General features: G+C 48.0%; 1 protein-coding gene across 1 annotated transcript in view; it reads left to right on the forward strand.

Moving 5' to 3' along the window:
- The window catches only part of LOC310901687 (uncharacterized protein), a 134,414-nt gene extending 121,567 nt beyond the window's left edge, over window positions 1–12,847 (forward strand). Inside the window, exons 7-9 of the mRNA XM_083841776.1 lie at window positions 167–1,782; window positions 5,152–7,175; window positions 9,408–12,847. The gene's annotated coding sequence lies outside the window, so the exon portion shown is untranslated. The remainder of the gene's footprint in view (window positions 1–166; window positions 1,783–5,151; window positions 7,176–9,407) is intronic.
- The last annotated feature ends 228 nt before the right edge of the window (window positions 12,848–13,075 follow it).

Here is a 13,075-nt window from a genome sequence, read left to right on the forward strand (position 1 = left end):
TGCTGACCATTAGCAGGTGTTAGGAATAATCAGATGGGTTTCTTTGTCAAGTCTTCGTAGTTAGAAGACTTTATGCAATTTTTACATTGCTGGAATTATTTTCTGTTAAGCAGCTGTAAGTAAATGTCTCCTGTTTTCCAAATCCCCTTGTCTCCCCCCGCCTCAGGGCCTGCTGCAGAGCCTGGCGCCCGTTCCGCAGGGTGCCCTGCAAGGCAGATGTGCGCAGCCAGCGGCAGCGGAGTGCGGGGGAGAGAAGAAGGTGACAGGCAGCTCTTCTGGCTGATGGGTGCAGGAAGGCCGCTGTTCGTGGCCACACAAAGGACGAAGCTGCCCTTGGAAGAGGATGGGTTCCAGCACTTCAGCAGGGCTGAAATGGTATCTGAGCATGTGAGTGCTCCTCACCGCGCCTTGCTGGGCCGTACATGAGGTCTTCTGATTCCTGAGACTTTTCACTGTAGCGTCCTGATGTTCCTGAGGCCATGAATACCATTTGTTTTCTACATGTATGTAGCTAAGGTTCCTGCACCTTGTAAGCCACGGTTTGGCACCTACTGGCTCTTCAAATCTACTGAAAATATACGTCCAAAATCTTTCAGAGTTTTTTTTTTTTTTTTTTTTTTTTCCCCAGTGAGAAGCCAGCTGCCTCTACAAAGATTTAGATTTCAGAGATGTTCAAAGATGATACCTCATGGGAGCAGAGATGATGCTGTAGCCCTGCAACTCCCTGTAGGACCCCATGGTAGTAATTAATAAGAAGTCAAGTTCTCAACTAGCTGTGACAAATTGGAAAGCTGCGAATTTGGAGATAAGAGCGGAGGGTCACAGTTTATTTGTAACTGGGTTATCTAATCATAATAAGCACTTACAGCAAAAAGCATCATAAAAGAAAATAGTACGGTACAAGAACCTTAGAGTAATTGGGTTTTCCCACACAAATAAGATCCACGTAGCAAAAGAATTTTCCTTTGAAGAAGCTGCTATAAATTTTGGGTCTACAGTTTCCATTAGCCCCTCATTATTACTAGTCCATTGCAAAATAGATAAAATGCATAAAACATCACCAACATTTGATATCATAATCCTATTTGGTTATATTTCCTAACGTTCCTCAATGTGACTATAAAAAAACAACAAAATCACAAGAGGGATAATACAATATTCAGTCTCTTTCATGAAAATTTAATGATGAGGTTCTTGGTACTTTTCATCATTTTTTTTTAATTTTTCAATGTTTGGAGATTGATTCCCCTTTCCTTCCTCCCCCACCACCACCCCCAAAAACAAAAAACAAAAACAAAAAACGAAAAAAAGACCATAAGCTTAGAGAGTTAAGCATAAAAAAAGCATTCACGTGGATTTTAGTCTTCAGAGCAGAGGAAATTCTTCCTTCTGTTTGGAGGTGAAGGTGTGAATTAAGGAATAAGAGGTGCAACGGGGAAAATAGTAGTTTATTTTCTGGGGGCAGAAAACTGAAAGGTGATGTGCTGCCTCTGCCACAGGTCTGCAAAGCTGCTATCAGCTCTACAATATTGCTAGTGTTTTGGACATAGGACTCAGCCCTTGTTTAATTTGAGTTCTCACAGGATTTGGAAGCTGGGCATCGCTACCACGTTTTCTCCAGCTGCACGCAGTACCCGCGTCAGGAAGGGGGCTCTGTCCTGGCAGGACCCGAGCTTTGGGAGCGCCGCTGAGCAAGGCAGGTCCGTCTGTCCCAGCAGGTCACCCAGGGACCCTCCATTCATGTGCTGGAAGAGGCTGCCGTATCAAACTCTTCTGGTGCAGGTACAGCTACGTCACTTGTGATTTTACTGTCACACGTGTGGGACGAGCACTGACTGATGGGTGGCGTGTCCTGCTGTGCACAGCCAGCCCCAGAGGCGCTCTCCTCCTGGGGAGCCACGGGCTGCTCGGGGCGACCCGCTCCTGCTGCACCAGCTGCCGGGGAAAATTAGACTGAATTTACAGAAGGATCAAGATTTTTATTGTATTGTATTGTATTATTTTATAGTAGGGTACATTAATTTTATTTTATTTTATTTTATTTTATTTTATTTTATTTTATTTTATTTTATTTTATTTTATTTTATTTTATTATTTTATTTTATTATTTTATTTTATTTTATTTTATTATTTTATTTTTTTAGTTTAGTTTAGTTTGTTGTTTTCTGTTATTTTATGTATTTATACACTTGTGAGGCTGCCTGCCAGGGTGCTGGGGCTCAGCGGTGGCTCTGCCCAGGAGTGCTGCCGTGGAGCAGCCGTGCCAGGGCGACCAGTGGTGCTTTCAGCAGGAACCAGCCCTTCCTGCCAGCTCCCTCCTGCGCTGGTGCAAGAGGACAGAAGGCTTCAGACATCAGCCTAAGCAGGGAAGAGGTCTTTCAATGGCACGTCTGAGCCACGTAGGTAAGAAAGCCTGGAGAGCTCCCTGCGGTATTTCAAGGCACTGCACAAAACTGCTGAACTGTGGTGAAGAGGATGGGGAACGTGTGGCTTTTATGGGCGAGGTTCCCGAGCTAACCCTGGGCTGAACTGGGAACCGTTGGCAGAGGTGGCCGCCGAACCCCTCTGCACCCCTTGGCTTGGTGAGGCTGGAAACCAACAGGTATTTTAGGCAATCGGTTTGAGTACGTGGCCTAATGTGTGGCTCTACTGGAGCGCCTCTGCACCAGCATGGCACAGTGCCGCTCGCAGCTGTGCAATGACAACATTTGCGCTGTTATTCCAGCCCTTCTCCACTCCTTTTTCACCCACTGCTCAGCCAGGCCCGAACAGCAGACGACTCCCAGTTCAGCTGCGATCGTCCTTGTTAGAAACACAGCTCAAGGGCTGACACCTCGCCTCGGACACGGACGCCAGCCAGAGGTCTTGGGGGCCATCTGCAGTGTCAGTAGTGCTTCACCTCCTGCTCTCGTCAGATGCCACTCGGCAGCTGTCCGAGCGCAGTGGTGATGCTGCAACTCTGCCATGTGGCGGTCCGTTTGTGCAGAGCTGGGAGTGGAAGTTCGCTTTGCCCACAGTGAGGTATGCGCACTCCAGAAAAACTTGGCCAGCGTGCCCTGAGGAGGGATTTATCCATAAGAAAGAGCTCTGGATAATGAAGTCTAAACAAACACCGTCTTAGTAATAGAGTTTTTGTTTGTCCAAGGCAGCGGCAAATCTTCTTTCCCCCCAGCGCGCGGTGGTGGCACCTCCAGACCGCGGCCGTCGGGCGCCGCTGCCCGTGTGGGGCGGGCAGCTCCGGCTGTGCCGCGGGGATGCTCGGCGCCATCCAGGGCTGCCCGGCTCCTCCTGGTGCCACGCCACCAGGGCAGGAGGGACAGCGCACCCCGTCCACGAGAAATGCTCCCACTGCAGGGCCGCGTTGGGAAAGTATCTGTTAGGTGGGGCTGCGGCATCTGAATCGTAGTCTTTAGTTTATGAAAATTATAATTATTTTGATTTTTGTCCACAGACAGCTTGAAATGTTGCAAAACTCTGCAGGTGCTCTCTGTTATAACAAAACCCCAGAACAGATGGTGCAAGGTACCAGGCCAGCTCAAGGGATTAAACACAAGGCTTTTGAAATTTAAAATTAAAGCTGGGTGATCTTGGGAAAATGTGCCTGCCAAACAAGCGTGCTTAAAAAATAAAAGTTCTCCGAGTTCTCCATACAGGCTGATTTAAATTCAAATGAGACAAAAATTGGGCACTTTAAAAGTGCTTAGGAGAGGATTAAAAACCTCCGATCAAGAAAAAACGGGAAGTATACGCAGTAGTTGTTGCTGCAGCAGGATTTTCTCTGTCCGAAAGCACGTTTTCTCTTCATTTCCCCGTAGCGCTCCAGCGGATGGCCGGGTGGGTGCTCTGCCAACCTTTCCTCTCCGTTGTCCATCGCTCCAGCCGGGCAGGGGCCGTGGGTGCTGGCAGCAGGACTTGTCCCAGCCCCGGGGGGGGCTCGCCCAGGAGTTTTGGGGAGGGGGGAGCAGAGCACTGCTGCCCGAGCACGGTCCCCCCGTGCAGGAGCGGGGGGCTCGCGGTGTCCCCGCGCGGGTGGCACGGGGCAGGGGGCTCGCAGCGCCACGCTCCAGATGTCACCTTTGTTCCGGCCGCATTGTTTCCCCGCACAGAGCAATTCCAATTTCTCATTGGCACGGGACGCTGTTTTCTGCATATTTTTTAAAATCGCTCTTAATCGCGAGCCTAGTGGGGGCATTTAGGTTCACAAAGAAGAAAAATCCTACTGGGTGAGAAAGCGGCAATCTCCCCAGCTTTGATGGCCTTGTTGGCCGGAGTCTGGGCCTCCAGCAAACAGCCTGCTACAGCTCTATTTAAAACAGAAAGGGCTGGCAAATACGGGAACGCCGGACGGTGTTTGCTAAAGCCTTTGTTAATGTGCTAGAACCTATTAATCACAACTTTTATATTCATATGCAAAATGTGCCCGGAGGACAATTTAATCATTTATTGCGAGCACTTTATATGTTTACGTTGCTTCCCCTCCCTCGGAAGCGCTGTGCTCATTAGCGGCGGGACGCGCGGAGCCCGGCCCCGCGGCCGGGAAGGGCAGAGAAGGGCACGGCGAGGGACGGGTGCGGGAAGTTGGAGCCCATGCTGTGTTGTGGTACGGGTTTGAAAGCTGGCGTGATTAGTCATTGAAAGAGCCTCTCTTATTTTCCTTTCCGATCCCTGTCTCGTCTTGTCATATTAAAGGTTTTTAAGGACTTTAATTAGGTATACCGGTTAGGGAGACGACAGAGAGCAGCCCTTTCCACGCCCAGACACTTGATGGAGGATGATCACTTTGGCAGGTACAGGCTGGCAAGCTGAACCGATGTAAATTAACCAGGAAAGGTTAAATTAGAGTAAAATGAGGATTGCAGACAAATCTATGAAGCAAAGTTAATCCTGTCTGCTGCGCTGCATCCCGCCATGCAGCGGCTCGGGATGAGGAGTCGGTTACACGGGGGTCGTCGATAATTGTTTCCTTAAAAACAAATTCTGGTACAGGAGGCTGAGTTAAGGCTCTGAGCTCACCCCGAAGGGCAGTGTACCTCCTGTCTAAAACTGTGTTTTTAAAGCTGCCCAGCGCTTTGTAAAGGAAGTACAGCAAAGCTAATGCCCGGTTGTAAGGCCCACCCTCACACCCGTGCATCCTCCTCCTCCTTCTTGCAGGACGCCAAATCAGCCCAAGCCGCATCTCCTGATCCACGGGTCCAGATTCACCTCTCCTGCTGCCAAGGCCTGGGGCTGGGGCAGCCCAGCACCCCCGGCTCTGCCAGCCCCGGCCGTGAGCACCCACATGCAGCTGCCACCCAAACGCCCTGCGTGCCAGCACCCAGAGGCTTGGAAAGTCCCAGTTCAGGTCTGTTTTCCATGGGGAAGGCTGGAAAATGTGGCAGACTGATAACAAGGATCAATGTTGACATATTAACATTATTATGCAATATATGGCAAGACAGTATTACCTCTGTGTTTTTCCATATTGCTGTTTTTAGCTGTAAACAAACAGGGATTGATTGTATCCTTTTTCTGAATTAAAAATAACCATTTCTGTGTTTTATCAGGACACCTATTTGTTTTGGTATTCAATTACAGGGTTCATTAAATAAAGATTCCTATAGCTATATTTCATCTTTTCTTTGGAATATGATATTGTGGTATGTGTTTTGTTCACGGCACATGATGCAAAAGCTAAGAGGCTGTCTCGTTGCCTGCAGCAGAGGAATACCGTTTGCTGCCTGGAACGGGTGGGATGCTGCCATAAAAACTGCTCCCAAACTGAGAGCTTCCACATCCCTGGTAAAGCCACGGCAACGTCACCTCAATGAGGTGTGCTGGAAAATGGATTGAGGTTCCACAGAACCATGTTACACAGCTATAATAGCTGGTAAAATGTTTTTAATTTGTTTGACAGTCATTAATCTACCCCTTTGTTACAGTCTTTGGTATTGAAGTATTTTTTCAAGGACTTTGTGGTTGCTATAGATATTTTATTCCATAATAAGGATTATATGGCATGTAATCCTATGAAAAGATACAGTAATTAATTTGAAAATTGCTGAGGAGTCGATAAGTATTTAAAGCCTTAATTATGTGTAACCTTGTTTTCTCATCCAGCCATCAGGCCGTGCCTTTGAGGGGCTGGGTGCATCGCCACCGAGCGCGCCTCGCAGCTCCGCTGGGCACGCATCGCCTTGCCACCCAGCACGGATCACATCGCCACCCAGCACGGATCACATCGCCACCCAGCACGGATCGCCTCGCCACCCAGCACGGATCACATCGCCACCCAGCACGGACCACATCGCCACCCAGCACGGATCACATCGCCGCCCAGCACGGATCACATCGCCACCCAGCACGGATCACATCGCCGCCCAGCACACCGCGCGTTGCCACTGAGCGCTCAGAACACTGCTGCTGAGCACGCAGGCCGCCAGCCCTGCCGAGCTGCCCCAGGCAGCACCCAGGCACTGCGCAGAGCTGGCGGGCGCAGGGAACTCGCTCTTTAAAGCTCCGGAGAAATGCAGTGCATTTATCAGCTGTGAGTGGATATCATTGTGTTTATAACAGAGTGGAGGCACCATGCAATTTTGCTCTTGAAATTGGTTTATATAGATGACTGGTTGCTGTGAAGTGTGTGTCAGAGTTGCATGCAGCGGTTATGAAGTAGTACAATTGTCATCGCTTCTTACATGGTTGTTGAGAAGAGCTTGAGAGCCCGGCTCAGTCAGCTGTTGAATAGATAACCCAACACAGTTAACGTGGCATACATTGTAAAGAATTACATGCCTGCTACAATGAGCTCTGGGCCTTTGGTCTAGATAATAATCCTGGTGGGTGTACCACGTGTAGTGGCTGTCTGATCGCTCAGATATGACTGACGAAACATAAAGAAAAATGTCAGTCGACTAAAAGAAAAATGCTGCTGTAAGTTTGTTTAAGGTTCATGTAAACGGCTGTGCTTTTTTATTTAACCCCGAGTCTACCGAAGACTTGGCTGTCAAGCTAAATGCGTCTCCATGTGCAAGCTGCGGATGAAACTCCATTTTAGGTTACCCCAGGATTTGTCAGCTGCGATAAAGGCTTTGGCCATCTCTCCCCATCGTGGTGGCCCTGTCTTCTTATTTCACGGCGAGCAAAGTCCTCGTGTCAGCTTACATTTACGACGTGTGAGCCTAACACCACTAAAAAGGGTGAGTGTTCGCGACTTTTTAAGTGCCATGGCATAACTCATTTCACTGAATTGAAGCAAGCCAGAATAATCAAGCTGGCAATATGGACTGGAGAATCAGTAATTAACACTGCGAGCAAATTAAATAAATAAATAAATAAAGGGACAGATTTGCTGTGTAAAGATTACACCGCTGCTTGCTGTTCAGAAGGAGGTCTAACACTGGAAGGACAAACGTAGAGCAGCGGCAGTGCTTGTGTCGTGGCAGAACATGGGGCTGCTCTGGGGCCATTTTACAAAGAGGAGCTTCTGCCACACCTAAACCCTGCACACCTCTTTGCTTTCCTTTTTTTTTCTTCTCCCCCTTTTTTTTTTTTTTTTCTTTTGGATAACAGTCAGATAGACATGCTGTATTTATGATACCAGTAACACTTCCATGACACAGCAGGACACTTATCGCTGGTTTTGAGTATTTGCATTTTTATTTAAAAATCGGAGCCAAGCATCAATCTGAAAAAAAAAAAAATATATATATACCAAAGAGAATATATAAGGTTTGAGAAAACTATGTATTGCATGCCCCTACAGAACTGAGTAGAAGAGGAGAAGCCTGTCTGGCACAGCCCCTGATCTTTACATCCACGGTGGCTATGCAAGCCATGCATTTTGACCAGTTTACTTGGCAGCCTTTTGCTTGCATTCTTTAAACACCATCCGTTGCCACCAGCACCCAGGGCAGCACTGCTGTCGCTCAGCGCAGCTAACGGAGCGGGGTCAGTACCTGCCCGCTCTGTGGCCGAGCGCTGTGTCCTGCTGGCACCAGCCTTAGCTGGGCTGCAAAGTAATTGGAAATCTTTTCGTGCTGCAAACAGCCGGCGTGTGCTGGGAAAGAGAGAGAAAGGGTGTAGACATCCCTTGGGAAAACTCAGCATTTTCGTTGTGTGGCTCAGAGGGGCCTGGACCTTGGTCTGAGGTCAGTGGCATCAGCAGAGAGCAGACAAAAGGACAGGTCTTAGACACCGTGGGTTTATTTCTTTCACCTCAAGTTCCTCCACAGAATTTAGTCCTCAAAGCTCTCCAGTTGTGTCTGGTATGATCAGTGCTCCTGTCCCCAGAGCTGCCACATGCTCTGGGAGGTTTTCGTTTTCAGCTCATCAAAATCTGAGTGCGATGCCTCCTGCATGGCGATAGCCTCCGTCTGCTGGGCACACGCGGCGTTGCTTTCCAGATGCCTGTCCTGTGCTAATTCCAACCTGGATGCCACCAGAACTCTACAAACCAAGAGGATGCAAAAGTGTGGGTGCCAGTTCTTCCTGTGTCCTTCCATCCCGCGTCTTTGTTGCTGGGACGGGGCCAGTCATAATTCTGCCACTTCCACTGCTCTTTTCTTTCCTCCACCCCCTGACACTTTTTATTTTCTCTTTCCAAGGAAGTCTCTTTAAAGAAATCATCTTTTGGGAATTACATCAGAAAATACCTAATAATAGACCTGCCAATCCACTTTTTTTTTTTTTTTTTTTTTGTAAAAACATTATGCTTGAAGTAGTCTGACAGTGTCCACTTATTTGGCACAGGGAAGGGCTCACAACTCATCCCAGGAGGTCAAAAACATTCTCAAGGAAAAAAAAAATCTCAACAGCCTCTACATTACATTCTAGACTAACAGAAAAAGAAATTAGTAGTGTTAAATAATAGAAAGATAACAACAGAATATGTCATTTTAGAGCTAAGGAATATATATTCACAAAGGTGTAGGAGCTTTTTGCTTTCATGCAGCGGATACCCATTCTTTAAACAGCCAAGCTGGGGGCTTTCTAGTTGAGATTCTCGGAGTTGCCCTCTGGAGGCACCTGTCTGTTCCTCTGAATAGTTTAACTGAAATCAATAGCAGTAGGAGGCAGTTCAGCGTAAGACCGAAAAACGTGTTCCCTTCCTATTATTTCTTAGTAATCTAATGATATCCTATTTTTTAAAGTTATGTTAGAGGATTCCATGTTTATGGACATGCAACATATGTTTGTGCATTTCAATATGAAATCCCCTTTGATGAATCACATACAAATTTCAGACTCTAACGATGCAATGTGTGCAGCATGAAATGCAGCAATTTTTCCAGTTTCTATAGCTGCATTTTACTTATGCTACTAAAATTTTGTCTTCTGCTCAGAAACCTGCCACAAAGCCATTAACACAGACTAGAAAACACTATTTTAGATGAAGTCCTTAAACTGTTTGCTGATTTTCTCCAACACAGATGGCTTTGCTGCTGTGCCTGCACCGGGAGAGCCTGGATACAACCACGAGCCAGCGGCGGCCGAGGTGCTGGTGCAGTAAAGGTTATGCTCCCCAGGAGTGGGTGGGAGCAGGCACGAGGTTTGCTTTGCAGAGTACACAGCCTTGTTTGATGTTCGGGGCTCCTCCGCCATCCTCCTGTACAGCCGTCCTCATGGGCCGGGTGGTTCAGTAAGGTGAGGCTGGGGAAAAACTAAAAGAGGACTATTTTCACAGAAATTTGTAGAATACGTGTATATAAGTGTCTACACACATATATATTTAAGAGAGCTGCCTGCTCTGTTTTCTCTGAGGGAGGGACCGCCGGAGTGTGTGCGCACCTCGGAGGGGGCAGCTGGCTCGGCAGGGCAGAGCAGCAGCGTGTGGTGGGGCCCTGCATGGTGACACGCGTGCTGTCACCTCCTTCCCGCTTCCCCTCTCCCATCAGCAGCTCCTTTTCCCATCTGTCTGCTCAGAACAGTGGAACCCCGTCGGTACGCATGGCCAGACAGAGCTCTCCAGCTGCCCCACACGGGTAGGGCGCTGGCAGCAGCAGGTCCTGGAGCTGCCTGGCTCCCCAGCAGATGCAGCCCCCCAGCAGATGCAGGTCCCCACTTCTTGCCCATCCCTCTCTGAGGAGGTAAACCAGTTATGTGTGAGCTGAAACCACTTGAGCCCCCATCTGTGTGCCCAGGACCCCCATGGGGCACCCAGGGCATCACTTGGACCAGGAACGGCTGTTGGGACCGGGAAGCCCCATTTTGCTCCGTATGCAATGGCAGTGCTCTACACTCCCCTTTGCTATTTTAACCTCAGTGTTACGAGCACACCAAATACGTGCATTACGTGGCCAAACGGAGCCCCAGGCAGGTGGGACCATGGTGTTCCCACCCCTCCTGCTCCTCCAGCAGGCAGGGGCGCAGCGAGGGGCGGCTCTGTCTCGGGCATACGCACCCTGGACCCCCATGTGAAGCCTCCAGCCATGGGGTGCCCGGCAGTGCCTGCCCCGGACGCTGTTGTTAAAGCATCCCCAGAGCGTTTGCCCCATGAGCAGGGTGAAGGCAGCTGATCTGCTGCGGGCTGAGCAGGAGCAGCTCCGAGGAAAACAGACTGGTACGGTGGTACAGGATGCGCACAGAGAAAGGACTTCAAACACCGTTGTGGCTCTGAGAGCTGGGAGACTATCGAGGTTTTGTGCTGCTATATTTTTTCAGTTTAAATGTTTTGGGGGCTTGATTTTTCCTGGTAAGTAGCTTTATTTTAATAACTGTTACCAGCTCTGTTTGCATCCTTTAGCCATAAATCCCCACAGTGATTATGTTTCTTTGCTAATGGAAATAAAAGGTGAGAGAACTAAAAATAATAATAAAAATACTTCAGGTCTCTACACTTGAATTCAATTAATGCCTCCATCTTAGTCTAGCAAACACTTGAGAGAGACACAATAAGAGGAAATATAGATATAAGTGCCTAAACAAAGTGGTCAACAGCTGCACAGCCGTATAAATCACTGCCTCTTCATCACTTTTATTTTCTCCAGTCACTTTAACCGCACCCCCCTTAAATCCACGCCGGGAGTGCTGAAGCCCCACGCGGGGCACTGCCCTGCTGCGGCAGCAGGCGGAGGTGCCGGCGCAGGCCCCGGGCTGCCGGCCCCGCTGTGCTTTAGGTGTGCGAAGGAAACCTCTGCACATACACCAGTTTTTAAGTGTAAGTCCCTGGGGATGAGTTAGAAAAATGCTTCGGGGCTTTTAAAAACAGCATTTTGCTGGAGTGGAGCTCGGCTGGTACCGCCGGCTGTATTTGCTTACTTGTGGAGGAGGCAGCGGGTGGAGCCGTACGCCCTAGCTAGTTTTCCTCCAGATTCCTCGACATCCTCATGCACTCCCCATTGCTTCTTGTTAAATGCAATTTTAGCCAGTCTGTTTTCCTTTTAATGGCCATTATCTTTTAGACAAACTAAACCCCAAAGAAGGCCATCTTCCCTTAAGGGCTAATTATATTGGCTTTTAATTATTCTATCTCCTATTTTCCTAGAGCACCAGAGAAAACAGGCTCTGAAGGAGGCAAGAGTTGTCACCGTGACATCGTGCGACATCCAGGGGCTTGTCGCGGTGCAAGGCAGCCAGCACTGCCCATCAGCATGGCCTCAGGCCCCAGGACAAAAGACCCCCGTCTCTGCCCGTCCTCGCTGTTTCACTGGGCAGAAGTATTTGTGGAAATAGCGCTGCTTTGCTGTTCAACGCGGTGCTTAAAACAAACTGGTCTTCCTAATTTCACACCCGATGACGTGATGTGCAGAAGGTGCCTGGCAGCTCCCGTCTGCAAAACAAAGAAGAGCAGGAAACGTGAGCAGCCTCCACTTTCAAAGTACATGGGCAGCTGTCTCTAGAAAACATGTTTTACTTGGAATAGTCAGAAAACACACATGAGCACAAATGCATGCATTTTTGCTTGCAGCTGAAGAACACCCAGTGCCCCAGCAGAGCTGCTCAGGCCAGGGGAAGAGCTGAGCTCCCCTGGTCCTGCAGACCTTGGGCTCAGGCAGCCTGAAAGATTCATATCCGTATTTCAATTTCAAGATCTCTATGAAATGTTTTAGCAAAAATGCCACTGCCTTATCAACTGGAATAATTTCCTGAATTTTTTTTTTTTAAGGAAAATTCATTTTGGTGTTGAGGCACACGTTTATTCCGGAAGAAATCATCAAGGGGGTTGCTAAAAATAGATTTGAAATTACGGCGGAGAATAAAGCGATGCCACCCGTTTCCCTCCCCTTTGAGCCAAGCAGGAGTGCAGGAGGAGGGCCGGGCGCGTGGCCCCCCCTGCCCCTTCCACGCGGGACTCCGGGCATGCGTGGGGCCGGGCGGCGCACGCACACGCACCTGGGAGCTGCACGCAGCGAGCGCGTTTGTACGTGTCTGTGTCAAGCACAGGCTCGGGTTTCCTGAGATAAATGCATGTTTGCAGATGGCAAGAAAAATGCCTAAATGTCACTGAAATATTCCTTACCTGCTACTAACAATTATTATTTTTAGTATGATCATTATACAGTAGGGTGTTTTCTCCTGGAAAGACCAGTGAAACTGAAATATTTATCTCCTGTAGGAAAAAAAAAAAAAAGTCAATACCTTCTGAGGTTTGTTTTGTTGTTGATATTTTTTCCCCATCTTATTCTTAACTCCTATATTGTTGATTTAAGTATCCTCTGGAATCGGTAAGTGTAAAAACGTTTTGAAAAATTAAAGTCCTTACGCTCTTGTACCCATTCGTTACTACTGAGGTGTTAAAATAATTTATTCCATTATATTAACGATTGTTTGATGCATCAAAAGATAATTTGCCATGTAATTTTGTTAAACCTGAAACTGTAGCGTATTTTCTTGATAATACCATTAATATATCAAGAGTAAATAAAATGTTTAGTGGTAGGCACATTAATTATCGCCTTCATCTACTGGTGTTTAAAACTAAGAAATAATTAAATGCGCTTTAATAAGATATGGTTCTGGGAAAGCAGGATCGTTTATGAATTGCTAGAGGTGCGTACAGCTGCCTTTCCCTTGAGAGGAGGAATTTATGCCGAACACCCCGCTGATTGTTCAGGAGGTAAAGAACCAATAGCTGCATGTACAGAGGTTTAATTTAAAG

This window comes from Anser anser (genome assembly GCF_964211835.1).
Source record: "Anser anser genome assembly, chromosome: 6".
Taxonomy (NCBI): Eukaryota; Metazoa; Chordata; class Aves; order Anseriformes; family Anatidae; genus Anser; species Anser anser.